This window comes from Pteropus vampyrus, unplaced genomic scaffold (genome assembly GCF_000151845.1).
Source record: "Pteropus vampyrus isolate Shadow unplaced genomic scaffold, Pvam_2.0 Scaffold112, whole genome shotgun sequence".
NCBI classification, from domain to species: domain Eukaryota; kingdom Metazoa; phylum Chordata; class Mammalia; order Chiroptera; family Pteropodidae; genus Pteropus; species Pteropus vampyrus.
The window spans coordinates 3,032,312-3,055,558 of NW_011888893.1; positions in this window are offsets into that span (position 1 = coordinate 3,032,312).

Below are 23,247 nucleotides of genomic sequence, written 5' to 3' on the forward strand. Positions count from 1 at the left end.
TAGGTTTTAGGAAAATATCAAAACTGCCTGAGGCTAGAATGAAAAACATTTTAAAGGCTTTTTGTAAAAGTTAGTCATCTCAATCTTTATAGCAATGGAGAAAAAAAAGACGACACATTTTTAACAGCCTTCATCTCCCTAAATAGCTTTTTTTTAAGTATGCAATTTAAAAGCTTTATTTAAACATAAATTTAGTGGTTCAGCATGCGAAGGTAAATCAGTCCACATCAGATTAAAGATAATTAACACTGAGTGACCTTGATATTCAGAACATTTTAAGAATGACCATTTGTCTCTTTTGCTCAATGCTAGAGAAAGAAGGTGGCTGGAAATTAGCAAAATAACTACTGGGAAACTGTAAAACTGCCTGTCTGAAATCCTGTCTTTCTTGTGGTTATTTGGGCCAGGCCGACCGCTTCTTGCCAGCACTACTGCCATCAGCATGGCGTACACCACAAACACACACAGCCCGTTCACAAATCGATGGGGTAGGACGGTGTCGCATGCACTCAGAATCTGAGCGTTCTTTACCTGGTCGGGATCCAGTGAGATTACAGCGACTGAGTTGCTCTAACAGTTGCTATGATTTTTCACCAGGAGACAGGAAAAAAAAACAAAAAAAAACAAAAAAACTTAGTATTTGAAAACAGCCACTTTAAAAAGTTGTAAACCAGCATGAAGAAGCTTTCCTTTGCAGTCAGCTGATTTTATTTTGCAAAACGCATTTTCTAGAGGGTTGCTTTTTAAGAAACAAATGTGCTAAATACCATGTTAATAAAGCTAGAAATTAGCTTTAACAGTTTAAAAGTAGCCATTTTCCAATCATCCAAAGCCAGAGTTGCTCTAAATTCCAAAAATATTTTTTATACAGTATTTATGACGATATTACGGAGTAATATATGGAGAGAACATATAGAGTTGACAGAATGTAGTTCAGCAGTACCAGCTGAACAGGCGAGGTCTAAATTTTTTCCAGACTGTAAAGTTTCATGCAGGAAGTTGGAAAAGAAACTAAAAATACAGCAGAGTTTTACTTTAATTACTGACAGGTGACCAAGATTTTATTTTGTTCTTCTGGAATATTCCATTCCATTGCATATTGACAAAACAGATATTTCATAACAAAAGGAGAAACAGAAGAAAGGTATGAAAACAACTCCTACGCTAAGTTTAAATGCTCCCTTCTGAAACACTGAGTACCTGTTTGTTCCCCCCATAATACGAGCTTTATTTCAGGTGAACCACATTCAGCGTCACCTCTCTTCTTGTAGAAGGTCAGGGTTCCTTCCAGTTGCCAATGTCAGGAAGGAGAAACAAGGCCAAAAGCAAGTTGAGCTGAGGTCAGGTCCTTGGAGATGCCAGCACCTGGTACAGAGTGGAAAAGCAGAACTGGGGATGGATGGAGGTCAGAACTCGAGTCAACAGCCAGAGACACCAAAGTTCAAACCAGGACAAGCCAAAACCCAAGTCCTGGGGCAAATCTAAGAACAAATCAGACAGGGACAGATGAATAGACAAGTTAAAGGAGACCAAGAAACATGCAAAGTAGCTGTGGCAAGGTCTGCAGACGCTGGTTAGCACTGGGACCTCTTCCTCTACGAACAGGCTCCTACTGGTCTTAGAAGAGCCATACTCTGAGAACGTCAGGGAAGGAGCCAAAAGCAGTGACTCGTTTATGCACAAGCGTGCGCCACTACCACCACAACCCCCGAGAGGAAGATCTATAAGTAATACACAAGCACAAGACTGACATCACTGTCGTTAGACAGTAAATTATATATAACTAAACCATAGCCCCCTTGAAATACAAAAACCGATATAATACTCATCCTGTAATTCATTCAAGATAGATTTGATTACCTACATCCAGGTACTGTGCTGAAAAACTGGGGCCGGGGCAGGAGGAGGAGGGAGGAGTAAAGGGGTTGGTGGCAGGAGGGGGTAGATTTAAACAAGATATAGTCTGTGCTCCCAAGAAACTCACAGAAAAAGAGGTAGATACGTAAATAAACAGTTTCATCCCAGTGTGATGACAGCAAGGCAAGGGGAAATTACAGAGTTTTAAGGTAAGATAAAAGGATGATGGAAGATTTCCAGAGGAGATGAAACCCAAGCTGAGGGCTGAAGGAGTGATGCAGGAGAGCCGGCAGGAGGAGACCGTCTCTTCTTACTTGAGTTTTGGGTTTACTGTCAAAAGTACCATTCTCAAGATGCTAAAGAACGTACAAAGAGAGCACACATCCAAGTTTTATTTAGCTCATTTATGAGGGCGCCAGCAGGATGCCAGGTTGCAAGGCAAACACAAGAGATGGATGTCCATATAGTCTGTGAGAGACAAGACTAGAATAAAATTAAGTTAGCTAAAAATCTCATTAATACCCTACAGGACAATGCACTGTCATCTTTAGGGTTATTTTCGCAAGTGAGCAAAAATCATTTGCATTGCTCTTGGGCAACAGCGATTTTTATCTTATCAGTTTCTTACGTATTAACTTCTGACTTTTGTTGTAAACTGCCTTGGCTCCATTCATTATTAAATAGTGAGTTAAATAAAGTTATATTTGCTAAGAGTCAGATGATCCTTACATTGGCTTTTTAGGCAATGCCTTAGCATAGCAATAAATATCACACCACTATGTTTTGGATAGATTTTAATTTTTTTTATAGTAACCCTCTGAAATTTACCAAATATATGAAGACATCCCACAAGGAGAGTTGTGACTATTTACAGTAGAAACTGATGACTTACACAGGTTTTAATAAAAAATAGATGGTTAGGGTTCAGGGAAAACAACTTGCTGGAGATCACCCAACTAGTAAAAGGAATTTAAGTTGCAGGTCAGGGCTGGCTGACTTAAACGCTGTAGGATGTCCTTGAGGACTTGTCCACCACATTTGTCAGGGAGAAAATTCCTTAAGCATTAAAGGCTGAGACCTGCTTTACTTCTCCCAAGACACTGGTATGTTTTGTTTTGTTTTGTTTTCCCTTCCAGAACAATGAGAATTCTATGCCAGAATGTAACTGCTTTTCATCTTGATCACCAGGAAACCCAGAGTCAAATCCAGTCTCTACTTCCCACGTTCTGGTTTCAGGGCAGACACCCAGTCTCAGCGACAAAGTGGAAGTCAGTTAAATTGGGGACTAGGCCCACATCAGAATATGGTTACTGAGTCAGACTCCTCTTTCAGCTGCCTCAGCAAAAGTCAAGATTCATTCCAACAGCCAAACAATCAAACCTGAGTATGCCTGAGACTCACCCAGGGTCACTTTAGAATCCTTGTGCCAAGAGACTAGCAGACAAGGAAAAAAAGGTACCATATTGGCAGGGAAAATTGCCTCTGATCATCAGGAGGGAGGGCGGGAGGTCAGTTTGCTGCTACACATGTCTCCTATGTTTGACACTCAGGTGATCCACTGGGACATCTCTTAGTGCTCCATGCCAAGCTTTAAAGGTAAATGGACAAGAAGAGTAGACACAGCCTAAGAAGAGCAGGGTCACCAGAAGTGTACACCCTTCAGGGATGAGGGTCAGAATACTTAACTGGACAAGCCGCTGCATCAGCAGCAGCCCTAGCCCAGGGAGAGAAAGATCTAAAATGGGTTGCAGAAGAGGGGGAATGAGTATCAGTTACAGTCTTGAGATCAATTGCAACGTCAGGGGCTATAGTTCATCCTAAGTCTTCTAAGTTCTACAGGAAACCAGACCAACCAGAATTCTGCAGGAGCTATTCCCAGACAGGACAAACTTGCTATCAGAAGTAAATGGAGCCAAACAGCTCAAGGGGTGGACTGTAATGGATTCTGTGGCACTTACTCACTTTCCCTCCTTAGAGCTGATGCACCTGCCCTCCAGCTGCTGGAAAGGCTGCTGCTGCAGGCTTACAGTGTCCTTCACTGGGAACTTCAGCTGCAAGACACTGCCCTGCACAGGTAGCCATCTTTTCTCAGGGGCCAGCCCATGCCAAAAATGTGACGGGCTTGTAGCTATCAGTCTTTTAAAAACTGAAAACTTCTCTTTCTTTTAATGAATTAAAAGAGCACTTTTTCAACTAGCTTTCTGCATAGACATTCTCAGGGTTTAGCAAGGAAGTGGGCTAACTAATTATGGTAGAGTACAGTAGGGGAAGTGGTTATCTCTGCACCCAAGCTTGAGTTGAAAGGCCACATGGGCAGATGTTTCGAGCTTTGTAAGATTCTCTCAATCCACCTCCCCACCCCAGCCCACCAGCCTTGGGTTCTCACAAGATGCTCTGCCCTCTTCCCCTTCCTCTCCTCAGACCCAAATCCTGGCTCTGAGAGTTTTGATCCTGACCTCATTTATTTGATCTTCCTCCTTATGTCAAACCTTATCATTTCTTCAGTTGCAAAATAAGAATCTTGGTTTGCTTGCTCCATCTTCTGAAGCCTTTCTTCTTAGGGGTTAAACATCAAGGGGCTCCCCAATCTATCTGGTGTGTGGAGTCCTTCCTCTCTCACTGGAAGGTGATCTTAGATGACAATGATAAGGGTAGACCATAACTGTCTGCTGTGGCTGAGCCTCTTTGCAAAGTGTGTGTGTGTGTGATCCAGTCCCCACAGGCACCTGCCGCTGGGTCTCAGGGTCACGAAGCTCATAACCCAGTGTCTGACAACGTTAAAACGATCTAAGTGCCTTTTTCTTTTCCTGTCGTTGACTCTTGGGATTCAATCTACTGGCATGTCACAGGAAAGTGAACAGCCCCAACCTCAGAGAGATCATTACTTAAAAGCTAGAACTCATGCCATCTTTAGAGTGTTATGATTCCCTTATCTTTGAGTTAAGTAACTTAATTAGCTGGAAATCAGTGAGCTTAATTGGTGTATTAGAAACAGGAAAATAATCACTAATATGATTGCTTAGAGCTTGGAATTGAAAGCCTAGCTCTGCTCCTTTCGAACTGTAATTAATTTGTGTTTTTTTTGTGAAATACAAGTACATTTTGAGTACATCAAAATACATTAGAGATCTGAAGATCGCCCTGCGGTTGCAGTTAGGCGTGCCAGGGGGCGCTATGGCCCAAGACTTACGTTTTACTCAAGCAGTCTGGTTTGAGGCAAAGCAATTTTGAATGGGATTAGTCCAGAGGTTTTTGTTTGTTTGTTTTTTAACATAAAATGTTGTCTTTTAAGGGGCTTTCTCTTTTCTTCACACAGATCTCATTTCTTTATCTTCTATTCACTATTGTCCCATCTTTTACCCCACTCTTTAATTCCTCTTATTTTAGTAGTTTCTCCCTTTATTTAACCTTTCTGTAAATCCAGTACGGAGGGCTAAAGTTTTTCCTTTTTGAAATGGCATATATACTAATTATATGCTGATTACTGTGGGGTGGAAAATTCCCAAGACAGCACGCTCTGAAAATGGTATCAATGTGCCCAAGGACCATATTTTCTGGGCCAAAAATTAGAATATATGTCCTGATAAGCATGAGGGCATGCGTGAGAGCAGCCAGATACAGCTTTTGGAATTGAGACCATGCAATGAAATTTAGGTCACGTGGTCTGTTTGGTGCGAAGAGGATCTGACATTCCCAGCCTCGTGTACTCACAAGGAATTTTCCATACAGGCTGACATGGTGTCTCTTTACTTACCAGACCTAAATTTCCTAACATTGGTGTTTTAACTCTGGATTATATAATAAAAATTAGTGCACCATGTCTACAAAGCCTTTGTTACATTGCACATGCTTACTGAGCAAGAAAGGGCCTCTTTTGGTTTCCTCATTGGTTCGCTGGCATAAACTGGCATACAGCGCCATCGCGAAGTGTACAATGAGTGTCTCTGGAGCTCCAAACTAATATATATTAGTGGAGAGCAGAGAAGATAAGGGGGCTTACAGCAGCAGAGAAGGAGGCTAAACCAGGTGGGGTGCCTAACCCCAAAACCAAGAGTGAGGAGAGAATCCTAGCCATGAGATGGGGCTGACCTGGTCCCAGAAAACATGTCACTGTTTTTCTTGTCAATAAGCAGAAGAAAAGTTTATTTAGTTTTCTTTATTTCCCTTTTCATCCGTGCCCTCACATCTGTATCTTCTGTCCTTTTCTTTTGGCTCTCTGCCTGACTGTGTCTTTGAAAAGAAGGCGTAGATTTACAGAATGACAGGTCTGGAAAAGGGACTGCACAAGCATCTCTTCCAAGCCCCTGAATAAATGATCGGGAAGCCTGGAGCCCAGAGGTAGAGTGACTTGCCCTGCTAAGAGGTCACATCTGGAATGGGGCCCAAGAGTCAGGCGTTCTTGTCAACACTATGCTACCTCTCTCTGGAAGAACTTTTAGGACTTTTAGGACACTGAGAAAATGGTAGTAAAACATTATGCCCTGTCAGGAGAGACAAGAGGAGAGAGAACGAAGGACTTGGGGGAAACAGAAGTAGGTAGAAGAAGGTAGTCAAGAGAAGAGGAAGAAAAGAGAAAAGGAGAGAAAAGATGCACAGAGGAGTGAGTAGAGGCGTCAGCTATTCTGAGCTTTAGTGTTACCACTGCTCAGTGCTAAACTAAACCTTTTAAGATAATGCCGTGGGCTTCACACCAAGGTATTTACCCAGGAGACACGAAAACATGTCCACAAAAAGATGTATGAGAATGTCCATAGCAGATGTGTGTGTGTGTGTGTGTGTGTGTGTGTGTGTGTGTGTGTGTGTGTGTGTGTGTGTGTTTGTGTGGAGTGCCGATCAGAAATACTCCTGATACATGAACATGGATGAATCTCACAGACATTCTGCTCAGCAGAGGAAGCCAGACAGGAAAGAGTATATATGCTATGACTCCATTTATATGAGGCTCTAGAACAGACTAAATCAATCTATAGTGGGAAAAAATCAGAGCAGTGATGGCATGGTGGCGGAGAGACAGTGGGGGTCGTCAACTGCGATCAGAAGCCTGAAGGGAACTTCCTGGTGTGAGGGCTTGCTCTACGTCTCAGTAGGATTTGGGTTGCACAGGGGTTTGCGTTTGTCAAAACTCATGGGAGAACAGACTTAAGATCTGTGCATTTCATTGAGTGCGAATTTTATCTCAGGAACAACAACAACAACAAAAAGCCAAATTCAAGTTAAGAATATGCATGCTTAAGAGTTTAGGGGTAAGGAATTCAGCAACTTATTTTTAAATGCATCAGCAAAAATGAGATGGATGGATGGACGGAGAGGTGAAAGATGTGTAATAAAGCGAGTACAGTAAAATGGTAATTGTACAGTCTAGATGGCAGGTATATGGGTGTTCATGTTCGCAGGAAAATTCTTGCAACTTTTATGCGTGTTTGAAATTTTTCATTAAGAAATGGTAAGGAAAACTCACTAAAGGACATACTACTTTTTTATATCAGAAAGATAAAAATGCTGTGCATGAGGATTTTTAACTAGGATTTTCCCTTGACATAGGTGTGTAGAGGGACAGTGAAGAAAGAAACAATATTCCTTGATAATTATTTCTGGAGGAGGCTCTCAAGTCAGTGAGCCCAACTTCTCCGAGTTCCTCCTCCAGCCTTTTTGCATTTCTTCCTTCCTACCTACTACATTCTCTGCCTTTCTTGTGTTCTCTACCACTCATCATCAGATTTGTGACTTATGCAGCCATAGTATTTGATCACTTGTCACAATCCTGGGTCGTCCACTCTTTCCGAGGAGTCTACATGTTGCGCGAAGCTCTGCTCCAAATGTCAAGTTCTAAGAGCTGGTATGAGGACACTACTCAGTGTGCAGATGTGAACCTGAGCTGGGCAGCGCTGAGTTAGTTGGGCAGATTACCTCCTGGTTTGGAGCCCTGGGACTAGGACTTCCAGCGCTGAAACCAGGGTGAGGTGGTTACCCCGGCACTGGACAAATCACATTCACGAGAGTTCAAGCTCATTTGTAAACTATGGCAGTAAATTAATTCAATGAATTTTACATTTTACCAGACTACATAATTGCTTTTATTTATAAATGTCTGATAATGTTGAAATCAAATTCTGTAGATAAAATGCTCTGAAACACCAAAAACTGGTGGGAACCCACGTATATTTATATATAGCTCTTGGGAACCATACAGGTATAAATGAAGCAGCAATGCATGGTCCGGCCTCTAGCCTGTGATTGTCACTCATCACCCATCACCTGTGGGAGGGCCCCAGGCCCTCACCTGGTATGCCTCCAGGTATGAGCCATGGCTCTTCCCTTGGATTGTCATACTGTCCTTCTGCAGGTCTCTGCCAAGAAAGGAACTATACCTTTTCATGTTCACTGCGAATTAACGCAGTGATCGCGATTTCTGTGAACCAAATGTAAAAAGCATTCTCTTCTCTTTACAAACTCATAGAGTGACATAGTGTGCTGTAAATGTTCGATAAATAGCCACCTAGATGACGAAATTCAGTATAAGTGGATAATGAATCTCACCATTTAATTCCCTTTTAAGGTATAACCCTACCACCTAATGAGAAAAGAGCCACTCCTTCCACGATACCATGAGCAGTTTTCCTGTGGATCGTGGTAACAAGTGATACTTAAAGTGTCTGGTCTCCTGACTCTAAACGCCAGAAGTGAAATAAAGATTTTGAGGTAGGTAATCCATAGAGGCTACTCTACTCCCCAAACCTGGATGACCTGAATGGCTTCTTTTTAGAAGTCCAGTAAAACCCGTAGGTTTAGAGGGTAGAGGGAAAGTCCCCAACAACTGGAGTGTCTGGTACACCCAAGGCAGTCTTTCCCTGCCCGGACTCATTTTACAGAGAACAATAGAATCGGAATGTAAATGAGAATTACGTGGCACTTGGCTTGTAATTCTCGTAAGGAACTGGCTACATTCGATTTCTTCTCCGTCACACCCTAAACACGTGACATTCCTTTGTGCCTCTGAGTTGTGCACAGGCTGTGCCTTCTGCCTGCAAAAACTGTCCACCCTTAATCTGATTTGCAAACCTCTAGTCAGAGTTGTTACCTTCTCAGTGAAGCCTCAAGCAGGCAGAATTAGGTACCTCTCCCTCTGTGCCTGGACTCCTAGCCTTGGGCTCTACCTGTTTCCCAGCTTATATACCCTGCCCTACCTATTTTCCTGAAGCATCAGTCTGATCATGTGATTCTGCTCTTTTTAAGAAGTTTCTGTGGGTACCCATTGCCAAGAAAAAATATCTTATATCAGTTTGCTCGGGCTGCCATAACAAAGTGCCACGGACTGAGTGACTTAAACTACAGAAATTCATTTTCTCCCGTTTCTGGAACCTGGAAATCTGAGATCAAAGTGCTGGCAGGGTTGGTTTCTTCCGAGGCCTTTCTTCTTGGCTTGTAGCCAGCCATCTTATCCCTGTGTCTATGTCCTCCCTCTGTGCCTGTCTGTGTCTCAATCACCTCTTCTTATAAGGACACCAGTCATACTGGATTAGGGCCCTCCCTCATGACCTCATTTTACCTTAATTACCTCTTTATAAGCCCCATCTCCAAATACGGTCGCATTCCCAGCTGTTGGGAGTTAGGTCATCGATCTATGAATTTTGGGGGACACAATCCAGCCCCTAACAATTCCTCATTCAGATTTCTTTATCTGGCTCCAACTCAACATTTTCAAAACTGCAAACATTGTCTCCCACCCCTGGCTCACATTCGTTGCTCCAGCAGGTAGTCTCTGAAGGATCTCAAGTTTCCTGCCCTCGGGGGCCTTGCTCATTCCTACCTCCTTTGCTTCTTCCTATCTCTGTCCATCAGAAGCTTTCCATTCTTCCAAACCCTAGTCTCCTCTAAGCCTTCCTGTTTTCTTAAAAGGAAGTGCTCTCTCACACTTTTTGAGCAGGCATCAGTTGCCCCCATCCCTACATCCTTTCAGCTCCTCCTTGTCTGAGGAGAGCAGCTTCTCTCACATTACATGAGGTCAGGCAGAGCTTGCAGGTAGAGCACTCCTGGCCACAGGTGTGTTTATATGACTTATATGACCCAGGCTCAGCCAATCAGATCCAGTTCCTGTGGATTTTCTCCTGAGTGGAAACACACCAGACAGAAAGTGGTTGGAGCCACATCACTTGATCACGGCACGCTTGATGGTTCTTAGGTTCCTCCTGCTGCATCCGTCACTGCTGGCCCGGTTCCCTTCATTCTCAAAACATCTGCTAAGCACTTTTTTCCTACTCAATGAGCTACCCAGAATCCTTCTCATACACCCTTTTTTTTTTTCTTTAAGTTAGCCAGTGTTCATTTTTTTCACATGCAACCAAATATCTCTTTTGATTCACTTTGAACCCCCAGAGCACAGTGCTTGTTTCTGCCTTGTATGAAATAGCATCCATGGTTTCCCCACATTTCTTTGTCCCCCTTGCTCTTCTCCACATTCAAGCAGCTAGTCCATTCTGTTTCCATGGCTTTACTGGGACGTGATGGAGCAGAAAAGAGAGAGGAAAAGAAGTTTCCTAGTGTAACAGAAATGGCTTACAGCACAGACGAAAGACTTGAAAACAAGCATTGTTTATAATAGTAGGATTATAAATTCCCCCACCCCCACCTGCACAATCTCCCCAGGTCAGAGAATGCTCAGGGCTAGAAGGAAGAAGGAAAGATGGTGGGCAAGTGTGGAGAGCCACATGTCCATTGGTCCTGAAAGCAAGAGGCAACTTATCCTGTTTCCTACAAAGAACCTCGTGGAGGTAGTGAAGACTCCATAAAGAAGATCAGCAGATAGTGTGTGCCTTAGTTTGTTCAGGCTGCTATAACAAACTACCATAGACTGGGCTACGAACAACAGAAACTTTCTGCTTACAGTTCTGGAGGCTGAGAAGTCAAAGATCGAAGTGCCAATAGATTTGGTGTCTGGTGAGAGCCCTACTTCCTGGTTCAAAGATGGCATCTTGACACTGTGTCCTCACGTGGCAGAAGGGGTGAGGGTCTCTTTGATAAGGGCACTGATCTTATTCATGAGGGCTCTTCCCTCATGAACTAGTCACCTCCCAAAGGATCTTACTTCCTAATGTCATCACCTTGGAAGTTAGGATTTCAACATATGACTTTTGGGAGAAGCAAACATTCAGACCATAGCAGTGTGTTTGAGCATGCTGGGAAGAGGCATACTGATTGCTATGCGACCCAGAAAGGCCTAGAAGTAGAAGGCAATCAAAAAGTCCTAAAGGCACCATGCAGAGCAAATGAGTAGGTTCCCTGGCTGCCTACAGGAGCTGGTAATGCAGAACCACAGGGGCAGTGGCCGTGGCAGCAGGTGACACTGAGGACTGGAAAGGTACCCCCTCCTGATGCTTTAGCATCATGTAAGTCCTGAGAATTAGTCGTGACCCAAAAAATGGTGGGGACCCCCACTGAGTTTATTCCAACCTGGTAAAAAGTAGACTGAAAACAGAAATTGAGTTGTTAAAGAGAAATATAGAAAGAAATTGTTCTTTCTTTCCTGAGTCAAATACTAAGATTTATACCCGGACTCACTTATTCCAGAATAGGTCTTATTCTCCTTGCTGGACTAAACAGCGCAAGGACTGCAGCCGTCTTATCTTCGTGTCCCCTGCGACTGCTGTCTCACGATTTATGCAAAGTCGACACTCAGCAAATATGTTTTTAAGTTGCATTGAATTGAATCAAGCACAGATGGGACATGTCCAGCAGGGTTGGATGACCAATGGCAATGAAACAATTATTCTTGATTTATGAGAAGGGCCCTGAACATTTTTCATATTTTCATAAGAAAATGGAAGAGTTGCATCAGTGGTCTGGCAGCATTGATGGAATTCGCTTCTCCGGTGTGGTGAAGGTTGTCTGACCCCGGTGATTAGAAGGCGCTGGCAGTGCCTCTCTCTCATGGTCGGAGAGTGCATATGTTTTTGCAAAATTGAACCACAGAATTGTAGAACTGGAAGAGATGTTAACCAAATTAGCCAACACCCTCACTTCTAAGTGGGAAAAAAAACTGCAGCCCAGAGATATGTGGCAGTTTGCCCAAAGTAACAGTCAGTGAGTCAGATGGAGAGTCTGACCCCTTGGGCTCCCCACCCTGCCCATCCAGCCTCGGTTCTGTGACCTGCACCTTCAACAGGTCCTTGCAGACCCTCACCTCTCTCGCTGCATTGTCTCCATTGTCCACCCCCCGGATTGCTTGGGAAAACCTCAGCTTGGATCAAGCCAAGGTTTCTGATCTCTCTGTACAACCTGGGCAGCCAAGGTCTGCTTGAGAATGTTAGACAACCTGGCAGAAGGGTGCCACCGTAAGCTCGTGACAGCCAGACCCTTGGGCCATTGTGCTGCCAGCAACCCGTGCATCCTTCCGTGCACCCCCCTCCCAGTCTCCACTCTAGTTATTTCACAACTTTTCTGCTCCCCTCCAACCCCACTACGTCTCCCCTTTACACGAAATAAATTCCTCTAACAAGAAGCCCTTGATCCCCCACCAGCACACCTGCGCCTGCATCTGCATCCGCACCCCCTCCCCTGACGTCAGTCCTTCCACCTTTGCTCCGAATTCCACCTCCTGCAAAGAACTCATTCTTCGCTTTGTCCCCTCTCTGCTCCATCTTTCTACGCCCTTATCAGCATGTGAGTAGGTGCACACCGCTGGTTCCTGTGTTTAAAAATCAAACTTCCTCAGCCCCTTTCCCCCATGTCCTCTTCCCAGAACCACCTCCCTTCCTCTCCCTTCTGAGCTGTCTACACTCAGTATCTTCATTTCCCACCACAGTCTGGCTGTTGCCCCTGATCTGCTAGTTGTTCTCACCAGGGACTTCATCACTCTTACGTCTAGCGGAGTGTCTCAGGCCTACCCCACGAGACAGATTGACCCTGTCAGCAGTCACCCCCTTCTGGAAACATCCTCTCGATCTGACTTCTGTGACAACTCATTCCTCTGATGTTCTCAGACTTCTTTACCACATCCTGTCAAGCTGTAGGATGAGTCCATTCCTTCGATGTTGGATACCCTTGGGGGTACTAGGCTGTCTTCTCCGGTCACCCTAAATGCTGTCAGTAGGCCGTTGCAGCCACTTCCTTGACTCTAGTTAACGACCTAGGTTGAGGACTTCCAAACCCAGATCTGGACCTGAGCACTAGATCCGTAGTTCAGCCAAACATCTCCCACTCAGCACATTGAAAACTAGTCTCCAGAGACCTTTAACCTTGAAGAAATCTTAGCTCTTCTTTTTATGTGAAGATTTTTACATTAGAAAAGCCTAGGGGCTACTTCAACATGAAATAATGACCTTAATTACATCTGACAACCCTTTCTACTTAAAATTATTTATAAGGTTCAAGTGAATAGTCAGTAAATTAATGACAGATTTAACTTTAAATGGCCCTTCCTGCCTAATGCTTTTGCTATAATGACTTGCAGTATGAGGTAGCCTTTGTTGGTTTTAGAAAGTAGAGAGAGTTTCTTTCATTTTAGAATGTTCTTTTAAAATAGCTTTTCTTAAACTAAAACAGATGAGCTTCAAAAAGGGCATGTGTCACTAATTATTATGATTAAGCATTTATTCTTTTCATATTAACGTTTGGGCATTTTTTTGGTCACGCAGTCTTGTTCTCTCCTATACTCCCCCTCTCTTTTCACTCCCCTTCCTCTTCTTGAGGGAAAAGAAAAGGGAAGAATAAGAAAAAGTATACAATATATAAATATATACATACATGGAGGAGAGGGATCTCACAATATATTCATAGATGGAAAAAAGGGTTTATATACATGCATATATATTCTATTTATATATATGATAAATGTGTTTGTATGTATATATGTGTATATGTGTGTATATATATATATATACACATACATAAATACTTAGTATGTACCAACATGTTTACTAATTAATTTCCAAAGTCATCTTCATAAATAGTTAAAATTTCCATAGATGCATATGACTATATGGATGTGAATGTGTATATATGTGAATGCATGTATATATGCATACATACACATAAATATGTCAATACATTAACGTATGTATAGACATAATGTATATGCGTAATTCATATGTATATTATGTATATGTAATATGAATATGTATCCATATGTTTATATGAATCAATGGAAATTGTACCCATTTATGAAGATGGCCCTGGAAATTAATAATCATGTTAGGCTGTACTAAGTATTTATGGTCCTTACAAAACTACACAACCAAACATTAGTTTCAATTTTTAATGCTTAGTAATCTCAAGCCTTTTGAGAAATGTTGCTAACCTTTTTATTCGGTCTAAATTTGACACATTTTCTCTCTTCCAAAACCTGTCATATTAAGCCAAAGTAAATGAAGTGCTCTCTACTTTGGGATAATCCCTTGAGACCACCTAGAAAACCTAGAGATACCCAAGAATGTTACAAAGACAGGCCCGACATCCAAGTAAGGGTCATCTTGTGCTTCTTACATTGTCCCGGACAAGCCTCTGTGTAGTCACCTTGTCCCAGACAGGTCTCTGTGCAGCCACCATGCTGTGTCTTTGTCCCAGAGAACAGATGGCTTTTCCAGAAGCAGCTAAGTCCCTCCTTATTTACTCCTGTTGCAAGAAGTAGTAGAAGAGTCAGATATCTTCTTCCTCCTCCTCCCTCGTGCCTGACAGGCAGCTTCCCGTCTGCTCCCAGTTGGCTGTAAAAGCCACATTCTCACTGAGAGTCCAGCTTACCAGGAGGGAGGTGGGACTCTTGAGTGTTTCTGTGAACCAGAAGACCTGTTTCTGCTGAGTTTTTTAATTAATTAGCTGTGCAATCCAGAGCACATTACTTGTCTTCTCTGAACCTCAGTCCCCTGTCAACCAAGGAATTTGGACTAAATTATCTCTAATGTTCTTTATAGCTCTACTATTCTAACGTTCTACATTGCCATTCATAAACGTCAAAAGGCAACTTGTCATACTAGCCTCCTATCAGTGCAGTAAAAATGTTTGGTCAGGTTAAAGTTAAACATCTTTTGTACCGAACAAAATATTAGGAGTTTAGGAGATGCTAAAAGTAAATTTAACAGTAGTCAGTAAATTGAAAAGGGAAGATCTTGATGCTTTCTATCCCTCTACTGACAAGACCATGAACAGAGAAAAAGGAACTAGGAGGGCAGTTCGCAAAAGAGCCCTCGCTCTCAGAGTTCTGGAAGCACCAGAAACTAGAACCAGGCGTTCCAGCTACATCGTTCAATTATTAAGATGGGCACAAAAAACTCCAAGAGGGCCTGGGAGAGGTGGATTAGAGAAGACTCTCAATTCTCTGTGTGTGTGTGTGTGTGTGTGTGTGTGTGTGTGTGTGTGTGTGTGTAAAATATTTGACTTAAAATCAGGAAAAAAAATAATGAAATAAGTAATTAATGATAAATGAAGTTAATTACCAGAATGAATTTTGATCAAGTGCCTATGGGGTTAATTTTGCTCAGGTGAGAACTAGCCAGTGTAATCCTGCATCTCTTCTCCCCTGTCCTCCCATAAGAAAGAAGAGATCTGAAAGTGAGATACAATTAAATGAAAGATCACAGGCTTGTCCTGCTCTGCCCGGCAGAGGGGCAAGGCCATAATTATTTTCTCGGCATCTCCTCCGCATGCAGAGTGCTCACCTCGTGCAGTCTTGCCACTCTCAAGCATGGGGTCAAGAAGACAACCATTCTCTTCCCAAGGCGAGAAACAAGATAGACGTCTTTACCCAGTAAAAGAACAGTCAGCATGACACAGACTAGGCATAACTGAAATTTGCTAACTAGTCTTTCAAAGACAGCCTTAAACAAATTTGCCCTCCACTACATCATTCAGCTGATTTGAATTAATTATTGGCAGTTTTTTTTCTTGCCACTAACTGTACTGAAAAGGAAGGAGTATGCTGAAGAAACTGATCGAAGTTAACATTACCGATATGCCTATGACCGGGTCTGGGAGACATACATACCACTTACACCAATATCCGTTTTACCCATCTTCTATACCAGGGCTCAGCCTGTGGGCTTAATCCAGCCTACCACCTATTCTTGTAAATAAAGTTTTATTGGAACATGGCTACAAACATTCATATACGTATTGTCTGTGGCTGCTTTCACACTGCAACAGCAGAGTTAAGTAGTTGAGACAGAGGCTACGTGGCTCAGAAAACCCAAAATATTTACTGTCTGGCTTGTTACAGAAACAGTTTGGAAGCCCTGTTCTATAATAGTAGAACATGCAATTTTAAGGCAGGTCACGGCTGCCTGGCACAGAGACTTCACTTCTTACCTCCCTGCACTTTCGTCATGTGCCTAAAAGTTGCCAATGAGATGTAAGTGGAAATTGGGCATCACTTCATCTTAAACCTTGAGATGAGCTTGGGCACAGAGGCCACGCACTGTCAAACAGCAGGGTGGGAGGAGCCTGGGCTTGACACCGTGGGACATATTCTAGACTTGGACATTCTGCACGGATGTCTAGAGGAGCTAGAAGTAAATTCTTAGGGTTTTTTTTTTTTTTATCTCTCACCACTAAATCTAATCCTAATATATTAGAGTATGCCCGTTTTTAATATAAAATGTAGCTAACGCTAAAAAGATTTTAAAAATTTATCTTCCTTGAACAAAAACACATGTATTGGCAGTCAGGTCAAAGAAGAGATGTTATTTGAACCCCTTAAAGTAACTCCAAATAAGTGACTTCCAGACCATTCAGGAAAACATCATTGTGAAAGATGTGGTACTCCTTGTTTGTATCTAAAGCTTTAGCTTTATAAGCTATAATTTCTCAGTTTATTATTCTCATCCTTAATTGAGTGAGAACAGGATGTTATTTCTTGTAATTATAATAATTATTAAACAAAGTTGTGAAGCCCAAGGTAATTGAGAATGTCAAATTCAAATTGAGTGCTTTCCTAATGTGTCATCACAAATTAATAGGGATTTCGAGGGCGGGGGAGGACAGGGAATCAGGGACATATTGACTGTAATTCAACTTTTCCTTCTTGCTGTTATTTTTAATTTTTTTTTTTTTTTTTTTGCCTTCATTGTTAAGTGGTAAAACTGTTTATAATCACAACAGACGGGAACCCTGTGCCCGGCGACAGCAGGCATGGGGCATATCTTTTATTAACAAAGTGCCTTTTTATTAATTTAATTAGCAGTGGGATCATAGGCTGATGATGTAAGAGCGAGAGGCCGAAGCATGAACTCTACAAAACTGTTCTCCCCGCACATAGTAAACATCACTCTGGGTCTCATTCTGCTCCACCTTCCAGTGTAAAGTCTCTTTTCTTATTTCTATGGTCGCCTATTGTCCTGACCACTCTCTCTCCTGGATTAAGAAAGTGAAAATATAAGCCTTTCTAGAAATGTAGCAATTTATCAAAATACTTTGTTTCTATTTGATGAGGAAATGTTTGAGAATTCAGAGAACGAATACTCAGAAAAAATACATATGTTTAAAGTAGAATCATAGCATTTAGGAGAGTGGAAGAAAACTATTAAAATCACTTAACCTCAGTTTACTCTCCAGAAAAGGAAACCGAGGCCCAGAAAAGTGAGACATTTTGTCCAAAATCACAGAAAAATCTGGATTATAAAACAAATCCTTGACTCCTAATCTGGGAAGAAGGACACTGAACTGGACTAGGTTTGTGTAATAGATTTTCATACCCCAGAGATGTTTCCCAAAGAACAAGGACCTCCTCCTCTTACGACGCGTGGACAGAGTTAAGATACTGGCGGTCAAAGCACGGTGGTCAGTAACGTTAACTTCCTGCTTACCGTTTAAAGAATCAGCCATCCAAGGGTAATCAGAAAGGTCTATAAAATTTAGGGATTTCGCGAACACAGGAATTTTGATTGTGTGCCCTGCCAGGACAGTCTCGTAGAGTGAGCCTGCATTTGCTGCAAGCATCCACCCAGCACCGCACATGGCTTTGTTAGGCTCTTCTTGTACGTGAGTACTCAGTAACAACCCTAAAGTGATTTTTTAAAATTATTTTTATTGTAGTAAATTGCTCTTTAGTTTAAAGTGATAGGAAGTCAGTACAAACTGGCCCAGGCCAAAAATAGGAGGGAAATGATGGATTCCTGTAACAGAAAAGTCTAGGATATGATTGCTTCAGACAAGGCTAGATGTTGATGTTGAATAGCATCATTGAGGTTCTGTATCCATTTTTCTGCCCTGCCTTCTTCTGTGTTACCTCCTTCTTGGGCAGTCTGTCTGTGACGATAGAGAGTCTACCAGCTGGTACTAACCTGTATCCTGCTAACTTGCTGATTGGAGCATGTGGTCAGACTACCCGAGCCACATGAACTGGGTTGAGTGTGGTGGGGAGCACCCCCTGAGCACAGAGTTGGACAGAGGTTTGCAGGAGGGCCTATTACATAATATATCTACCATACAGATAAAATAAATGTCAGTAATTTCAAGACCATTGGTAATAAAATGGAGTAATTAGGAAGTGATGAGTTGTGAGCATTACTTTTGTTTTCAATAGAATTTATTTAATCCTAATAGAATTTAATGTTAAATAATGGCTGTGTATGACAGTGGGCTGTCCAGCTTCTGAAATTGTAACAGTTGGCTCTTATGTGTTGGTGTTAACCAGCTCTAACACACCAATGGCAAATTTCCCAAGAAGAAGGTTTCTGTTATCAGAATGAGGGACAATGGATGCTGAGAAGGCAAAAATAATAGGTGTTTCTTATGAGAGGTCAGATTTCAGGGAAAGTTGAATATTGTCTTTATTACATAGCTTGAGGATATGCAAAATGAAATTTTGCCAGAAACATATTCCTAGAGAAAATCTTGGAGAATAAGGGAGACACAAAAATCTGTGTGTGTTGGTTGACCCCTCCTACTATCAAGAGTTCCTGAGTCCTTCTGCAGCCTCAGCCCTAAGTGTTGGTGGTTCAGTTCAGGACAGCTCCAGGGGACACACTTGAGACCCTGAGCAGTTACAGAGACGAGGTTTGGAGGGGTCAGCTGGAAAAAGAACTTCTCAGTATAGTATACTGCTCCGACCTATATCCTCAGTAAAAGTCTATATTAATAACTGAAATTAAATGGAGGAAAGCCTTTTGTGATGGAAGTCTGTATTGTAATTTTTTTAAACAACTGAAGTTACATTTTCATCCACATGACAAACATCCTCTATAAAGCCTGTCCTCACTAACCCAGAGAGCATTGATCTCTGTGACGCAGTTTACGCTATGATTATATACTCTCTCATTCTTTCATAAACATATTTGTGGGAGAAAGCCTTCTCCTGCCACGCATATGGTAGCCTCCTTAATATTTACTTTTTATCCCCAACAATCCTGAGCATAGTATTAAACATAGAAAATGTATTTAATAAAACTGTATTAATATGAAAACTAGACCTAGAGTAACAAATTACTATCCACTAAAATAACTTGTTTTAGGAAAAGTCAATAGTAATTTGATAACCAGAATAGTAAGTTCTGTGTAAATGGTGCTTCTAAACCTTTGAAGGTACCTGAAAATTATCTATTCACTTTGAAATCTTATCAATAATACTAACTTGATTTTCCAGCGTTTTTACAAAGATGGTGTAATGGTAAAATGCAAGTGAAGCCCTGTCCCAACTAACTCAAATTTTGTATTAATATGGTTCAATGTATGCGATTTCACTGTACATAAAAATTCATGGTTCTCTTTCAGCCAGTCCCTTAGGCCCACTGTCCGCAGTGTGAAAGCTGGCCAAACTTGGTAAATTCACAGAATTATGCAAAGGTAACTTCAAATCAGATCACCTCGATGAGCCACCAGCTTATTTTGGAAGAGAGGGCACCCATTTCTTAGGACAGGGGCTAAGGTGGGATATTAATTTGAAATGGAATTTTCAGGTAATGTGGAGATCAGTACTGGAACAATTGGCACCATTTTACTTCCCTTCTAGAGGCAAAGTCATTTTTCTGGTAGAAAATCAAGGCAGTTATCACTTAATCATCTTTATTGTTCATATTGTTCATATTGTGCATATTAGAAAAAGTCACCGAGTCTCAAATGCTAAAATCATAGTGTCTTTATTCAGGCTTCCTGTAACAGTCGTTGCTCAGCCCCTTCCTCACCCCTCACTAAAATTCCTTCTTCAAATGCCGTTCAGCTTCCAGTTGAAGTTTCCTAGTTTAAATTAGATTTATACCAGATATCTGAAGCCCTCTCTTTTTGATTTCTATTTCTCAGTCTTGTTGGGCCAGCTGCCTTCAACAGATGGAAATTTGGTTCCTTTTTAAGGCTGCATCTGTTATAGTACCTGCTGGCATCATTTCTTCCCATTTCATGTTGAATCCCATACGTTTTTGTCTATAGGCTGCTCTAGATTCACTTAAAATTATACCTAAATTTAATTTTAATTCCAGACAAAATCTCTTAGAGGAGCAAATAAAAACAAGTAATTAGAAGTTTGCAATTTCTAACATGACAATAATTCGAAGGAACAGAAAAAATGGTGTAAATGTGGAATTTAAGAAAGAATGTCAGACTCACAAATGTTGTTCAATCTACACACACACACACACACACACACACACACACACACACACACACTGAAGGAAGCACAATATGACTGAACCATAGTCAAATTTTCCTGATATCCCAAGGACACGTAGAAGGTGATTTTGCTGACTTTCTAAAACTGGAACAACTATGCCTTTAAGAATCAAAACTTTTAAATCATAATCATTCCCATTTGAATACTTTGTTAAATGTATTCTATTAAATTTGTAAATATAACTTAATCCATTTCTTAATGATTTGCAGCCATCCTCATGAACATTCTTCATTGTACTGTGCCACTGTGACAGATAGCACTCTAGGACAAAATTAAGCCTTATTCATTTCCAGTCCAGACCACAAACAGTTGTGTGTGTGTCCTCTCCATGCCAGACATGATGCTGTGTTCTAAGAATAGAGACGAATGAAACCTGGGTCCTGTATCTAGGGTTGCTTGTTTTCACTGAAGGAACATGAGAGCACAGAGATGTACAGTGAATGGTCACAGACAACTGGCCTTGGAGGTGGGCAGGAACCAGATCACGAGGGAGTTTGAACTTGACCCTGATCTGGTCAGATTCAAAGGTTCACCCTAAGGGCAATATGAAGAATGGACAAAGTAGATGCAAAACTGGAGACAATGAGACTGGTTCCTAGAGGTTTACTGTATGTAGTCCAGAAGAGAAATGATGGCAACCTGAGCAAAAGCAGTAACAGATTTAGGAAGTAAAAACCAGCAGGATCTGATGTCTACTTTAATGGCGAAATAAGGAAGAACCGGGGGGTAATCTCTAAGTCTCTTGCTATGACAACCAGGTAGATGATCCCATTAGCCAAAATGGGAAATTCAGAGAGAATGGGCTGGAGAGGAAAGATATTGAGTTGGTTTTCATTCATTTATTCAACAAATATTTACTGGCCACCTAGTATGTGCCTCTCACTGGTTTGGCCCTGTGGATACAATGATAAGCGAAAGGAGACCTGAGTCCTGCCCTCTTGGAGCTCGTAAGAGGATTAACTGAGTCATCCCATAAATATATTTGTAAACGTCAACCATGATGATTGGAAGCAAGGAGAAGGACACAGCGCTATGAGGGATTATCACTAGGGGGTTTCACCTCTTTAGGGAGATCGGGCGGCTTCCCGAGGCATCCGTGTGAGAATGGAGCTGGGAGAGATGAGTAGGGGTTAGCTAAGTGAAGAAGGGAAGATGGTCACAGAGGAAACAGAAGGTCCAGGGGCTCCATGGTGGGAGCATGGCATTTTCAAAAAACTCAGAGAAGTCCAGTGTGGCCAGAGCAGAGAGGTCAGAAGATAAAGCCCAGAAAGTGAGTAGGTATCATACTAGAGAAGGCACTGGAAGCAGCCCTGATGGTCAGCCAGTCTGCACCAGTGTGGCCATGCTGTAATTAGGGCAGTAACATGCTTCTGTACCAGTTGATAAAGAGCTGTGGCACTGAGCTACTCTGGTGTGCCCCTGCCCCCTCCACCAACCCAGGTGCCTGGCCCCTCGGCTGCACTTCCCATGGTCTAGCAACCCCAAGAGTAATTAACATCTGGCACAATGGGGCAGGGGGTACAGATTTTTTAAATGCTGCTCTAGGATGCTGGCATCTGTTCTGATGGTCTGTGCCTGTGCGATATTGGTTGTTAAATATTTTGACTGTTTTGAATATGATCCTTGTTCATAGGCCATGTAAGAAGTTTAGTGTTTATTCCAAGGATAATGAGATGCATTTGAAGGAGACAACATGATCAGATACACGTTTTCAAAACAGAACTCCAGTTGCAGGGTGAATAACGATTGGGGAGGGCCAAAGTGAAGGCAAATGGACCAGTCAGTAGACTGTTGTTCATCCTGCGTCCTATTAGGGTGGTGATTGTGGTAGATGGAGAGAAACAAACAGACTTGAGAGAGAGAAGAAATCCCTACCAAAATCCCAACAGGCTTTCTTACAGTAATCGACAAACTGACTCTAAAGTCTATAAGGAAATACAAAAGGTCTCTAATACTCAAAGTGATTTTTAAAAAGAAGAACAAAGTCAGAAGGCTTACAGTACCTGATTGCAAGTCTTATTGTAAAGGTACAGTGATTAATTCAGGTTGTACCAGCATAGGGATAAACATGTTATTATAAATGGAATTGTTTTCTTAATTTCCTTTTTGGATTGTTCACTGCTAGTATATAGAAATGCAACTGATTTTGGTGTATTTTGTGTATTGATTTTATATCCTTAAACTTTGTTGAATTGATCAATTAGCTCTAAAAGTTTTTTGTGGATTCCTTAGAGCTTCTACATGTAAGGTTATGTCATCTTCGTATGAGGATAGTTTTATTCTTACTTTCCAATTTGGATGCCTTTTATTTCTTTTTCTTGCCTGATTGCTCTGACTAGAACTTCCAGTGCCATGCTGAATAGAAGTGGTGAGAGTGAGCATCATTTTCTTGTTCCTGATCCTGGGAGAAAAGCTTTCAGTCTTTCACCACTGAGTATGAAGTTAGCATTGGACTTTTTAGATTTGGCCTTTATCATGTGGAGGAAGTTCCTGTCTGTTTCCGTTTCTATTATTGGGTGTTCTTATCATGAAAGGGTTTTGAGTTCTGTCAAGTGCCTTTTCTAAAGCATGTGTAGATGACGTAAATGAGATGATCATGTGTTTTTCCCCTTCATTCTATTAAATTGGTGTGTTACATTGATTGATACTTATATGTTGAATCATTCCAGAGTTCCTGGGATAAATCCCACTGACTAGCTTATTTTTGACAAAGGTCCCAAGGTAATTCAATAAGGAAAGGAGAAATGTTCAACAAATGATGCTTACAAAGTTTTAGATACATAAGGAATAAAAATAAACCTTGA